This window comes from Heterodontus francisci, unplaced genomic scaffold (assembly GCF_036365525.1).
Source record: "Heterodontus francisci isolate sHetFra1 unplaced genomic scaffold, sHetFra1.hap1 HAP1_SCAFFOLD_1179, whole genome shotgun sequence".
Classification (NCBI taxonomy): domain Eukaryota; kingdom Metazoa; phylum Chordata; class Chondrichthyes; order Heterodontiformes; family Heterodontidae; genus Heterodontus; species Heterodontus francisci.
The window spans coordinates 112,501-117,500 of NW_027140368.1; positions in this window are offsets into that span (position 1 = coordinate 112,501).

Sequence of the window (5,000 nt, forward strand, 5' to 3'; positions counted from 1 at the left end):
TGTTTAGGAAGGTTGGGTGGGTGGGTGGGTGGTTGTGTGGGCGCCGTGGTCTGAGGGCACATCCTGTGGGATGTGGGAGGCGGGGGAAGGAGAGCGCCCTTGGTGCGTGTGTCTAGGCGATGCATTGCGGAAGGATGGGCGGGTGGGGCCGGGCGTGTGGGTTCCCGACTTATCGGTGAACCATTTGCTACTGCGGGGCCAAAGCAAAAGGGAAAGCATAAGGGCGCAGGCTGCCCTCTGCGGGACAGGTCCGGCCCTGACGCCGGTTTACGATTTCTCCGGTAAAGCACCTGTCGGGTGGCGACCGGAGGGTCTTTGCAGGGCCTGGATCTCCGAGCCCGTGGGACAGGCGGGAAAGGGTGGCGGCAGCCGGTTGAAGTCCCGACCCTGGGCAGCCTCCCGGTCTTACCTCCATAACTTCGGCGAGGAGGGTCCGATCCCCGCGCGGTCGACGGCAGGCGGTAGGGCTCGGAGGGGCGCGGCCTGGTCCGCGAGTGCCCCGGCGCCGCCCCTCTGCCCGTCCGAGGGACAGTAGGAAATGGCCATACCGCTTTCCGGCCGATTGCCGCCGGACGTCCGGCCGCATTCGCTCGGTCTGCGCGGCCGGCGGTAGCCGGGGGCGAGGGGCATCGGGCGGTGGCGGAACCAGGCCGGCCCGACCGCTGGGGGCCGCCCGGGCGACGTTTGAATCTGTCGGGTCGGACCGCCGAATCCCGCGGGATTTCGGGATCGAATCTGCGGGTGGAATCGGCACCTCGTCCCGCTGTCCGGTTCCCCCCCCCCCGTCGACTGCAACGGGTTTCCGAGGCCCGTCGGTCAGGCGCGGTTCGCTCCGCAATCCGCCGGCCGATCGGCACCGGGCGGGGCTCTACGGAAAGAGGGGACCCTCCCGCGTCGAGTGCCGGCGCACCGACCCCGCAGGCTGACCGGGAAGGTGAAGACTCACCCCGCTGAATGCCCGGCCCCGGCTACCCTCCGGCTCCGGGGCCATAACTTCGGGGAGGGAGGTCCGATCCCCGCGCGGTCGACGGCAGGCGGTAGGGCTCGGAGGGGCGCGGCCTGGTCCGCGAGTGCCCCGGCGCCGCCCCTCTGCCCGTCCGAGGGACAGTAGGAAATGGCCATACCGCTTTCCGGCCGATTGCCGCCGGACGTCCGGCCGCATTCCCTCGGTCGGCGCGGTCGGCGGTAGCCGGGGGCGAGGGGCATCGGGCGGTGGCGGAACCAGGCCGGCCCGACCGCTGGGGGCCGCCCGGGCGACGTTTGAATCTGTCGGGTCGGACCGCCGAATCCCGCGGGATTTCGGGATCGAATCTGCGGGTGGAATCGGCACCTCGTCCCGCTGTCCGGTTCCCCCCCGTCGACTGCAACGGGTTTCCGAGGCCCGTCGGTCAGGCGCGGTTCGCTCCGCAATCCGCCGGCCGATCGGCACCGGGCGGGGCTCTACGGAAAGAGGGGACCCTCCCGCGTCGAGTGCCGGCGCACCGACCCCGCAGGCTGACCGGGAAGGTGAAGACTCACCCCGCTGAATGCCCGGCCCCGGGAACCCTCCGGCGCCGGGGCCATAACTTCGGGGAGGAAGGTCCGAGCTCCGCGCGGTCGACGGCAGGTGAAAGGGGCCGGTGCGCCGCGGAAGGCGACAGCAGTCCCGTCAGGCTGCACCTCTGCTCGGGCGAACGGCGTCAGGAAAAGGGGAGAGCACTTCCCCACCGATAGCTCCGGAACGCCCGGACCCATTGGCCCGCGGCACCGGTGGCTGCTAGAGGGGCTCCGGCGCCGTCAGCCGGGGTACGTCCCAGGCCGGCCGGACGGCGGGCAGCCGGAGGCAACGGCCTGGAACGGAGCCAGACTTGAGTCGTTCCGTGCCGTGGGCAAAAAGGCAGGGCTGCGGGTCAGCGCAGTTTGGCAAACCTAGCCGCAAGTGCGGGAAGGGCGGAGGAGCACACGGACGCCGCCTTCCCAAACTGAGCCCAAAGTGCCCAGGCATGCCCCCTTGATCTCGCCTAATCAGTGAGCCCAAAATAATTTCAGAGTGTGGAAACCTGATCCAAAAAGGTCGAAAAGAACGGCCAGAGATCAAGTCCGAAAGGGGAAATCAGTAACAAGCAAGCAGAGTAATCATTAACCAAAAAGCGCAAAATTATGTTAAAAGTGTGAAATCATTAACCAAAAAGTCGAAAATAATGTCCAGAGACCAAGTCCGAAAGTACAAATAATTAACCAGTAAGCAGAGTCATCATTAACCAAAAATCGCAAAAGTAAGTAAAAAGTATGAAATCATTAACCAAAAATCGCAAAAGTAAGTAAAAAGTGTGAAATCATTAACCAAAAACTCGAAAATAATGTGCAGAGACTAAGTCCGAAAGGGCAAATGGTTAACCAGTAAGCAGAGTCATCATTAACCAAAAATCGCAAAAGTAAGTAAAAAGTGTGAAATCATTAACCAAAAATCGCAAAAGTAAGTAAAAAGTGTGAAATCATTAACCAAAAACTCGAAAATAATCTCCAGAGACTAAGTCCGAAAGGGCAAATGGTTAACCAGTAAGCAGAGTAATCATTAACCAAAAAGGGCAAAAGTAAGTAAAAAGTATGAAATCATTAACCAAAAAGCACAAAATTAAGTTAAAAGTGTGAAATCATTAACCAAAATGTCGAAAACAATGTCCAGAGACTAAGTCCGAAAGGGCAAATGGTTAACCAGTAAGCAGAGTAATCATTAACCAAAAGGCGCAAAAGTAAGTAAAAAGTATGAAATCATTAACCAAAAAGCGCAAAAATATGTTAAAAGTGTGAAATCATTAACCAAAAAGTCGAAAATAATGTGCAGAGACTAAGTCCGAAAGGGCAAATGGTTAACCAGTAAGCAGAGTAATCATTAACCAAAAGGCGCAAAAGTAAGTAAAAAGTATGAAATCAGTAACCAAAAAGCGCAAAAATATGTTAAAAGTGTGAAATCATTAACCAAAAACTCGAAAATAATGTGCAGAGACTAAGTCCGAAAGGGCAAATAATTAACCAGTAAGCAGAGTAATCATTAACCAAAAATCGCAAAAGTAAGTAAAAAGTGTGAAATCATTAACCAAAAACTCGAAAATAATGTCCAGAGACCAAGTCCGAAAGGGCAAATGGTTAACCAGTAAGCAGAGTAATCATTAACCAAAAAGGGCAAAAGTAAGTAAAAAGTATGAAATCATTAACCAAAAAGCACAAAATTAAGTTAAAAGTGTGAAATCATTAACCAAAAAGTCGAAAATAATCTCCAGAGACTAAGTGCGAAAGGGCAAATGGTTAACCAGTAAGCAGAGTCATCATTAACCAAAAATCGCAAAAGTAAGTAAAAAGTGTGAAATCATTAACCAAAAACCCGAAAATAATGTCCAGAGACTAAGTCCAAAAGGGCAAATGGTTAACCAGTAAGCAGAGTAATCATTAACCAAAAATCGCAAAAGTAAGTAAAAAGTGTGAAATCATTAACCAAAAACTCGAAAATAATCTCCAGAGACTAAGTCCGAAAGGGCAAATGGTTAACCAGTAAGCAGAGTAATCATTAACCAAAAATCGCAAAAGTAAGTAAAAAGTGTGAAATCATTAACCAAAAACCCGAAAATAATGTCCAGAGACTAAGTCCGAAAGGGCAAATGGTTAACCAGTAAGCAGAGTAATCATTAACCAAAAATCGCAAAAGTAAGTAAAAAGTGTGAAATCATTAACCAAAAACTCGAAAATAATGTCCAGAGACTAAGTCCGAAAGGGCAAATGGTTAACCAGTAAGCAGAGTAATCATTAACCAAAAGGCGCAAAAGTAAGTAAAAAGTATGAAATCAGTAACCAAAAAGCGCAAAAATATGTTAAAAGTGTGAAATCATTAACCAAAAACTCGAAAATAATGTGCAGAGACTAAGTCCGAAAGGGCAAATAATTAACCAGTAAGCAGAGTAATCATTAACCAAAAAGCGCAAAAATATGTTAAAAGTGTGAAATCATTAACCAAAAACTCGAAAATAATGTCCAGAGACTAAGTCCGAAAGGGCAAATGGTTAACCAGTAAGCAGAGTAATCAGTAACCAAAAAGGGCAAAAGTAAGTAAAAAGTGTGAAATCATTAACCAAAAACCCAAAAATAATGTCCAGAGACTAAGTCCGAAAGGGCAAATGGTTAACCAGTAAGCAGAGTAATCATTAACCAAAAATCGCAAAAGTAAGTAAAAAGTATGAAATCATTAACCAAAAAGCACAAAATTAAGTTAAAAGTGTGAAATCATTAACCAAAATGTCGAAAACAATGTCCAGAGACTAAGTCCGAAAGGGCAAATGGTTAACCAGTAAGCAGAGTAATCATTAACCAAAAATCGCAAAAGTAAGTAAAAAGTATGAAATCATTAACCAAAAAGCACAAAATTAAGTTAAAAGTGTGAAATCATTAACCAAAATGTCGAAAACAATGTCCAGAGACTAAGTCCGAAAGGGCAAATGGTTAACCAGTAAGCAGAGTAATCATTAACCAAAAATCGCAAAATTAAGTTAAAAGTGTGAAATCATTAACCAAAATGTCGAAAACAATGTCCAGAGACTAAGTCCGAAAGGGCAAATGGTTAACCAGTAAGCAGAGTAATCATTAACCAAAAATCGCAAAAGTAAGTAAAAAGTGTGAAATCATTAACCAAAAACTCGAAAATAATGTCCAGAGACTAAGTCCGAAAGGGCAAATGGTTAACCAGTAAGCAGAGTAATCATTAACCAAAAGGCGCAAAAGTAAGTAAAAAGTATGAAATCATTAACCAAAAAGCGCAAAAATATGTTAAAAGTGTGAAATCATTAACCAAAAAGTCGAAAATAATGTGCAGAGACTAAGTCCGAAAGGGCAAATGGTTAACCAGTAAGCAGAGTAATCATTAACCAAAAAGCGCAAAAATATGTTAAAAGTGTGAAATCATTAACCAAAAACTCGAAAATAATGTCCAGAGACTAAGTCCGAAAGGGCAAATAATTAACCAGTAAGCAGAG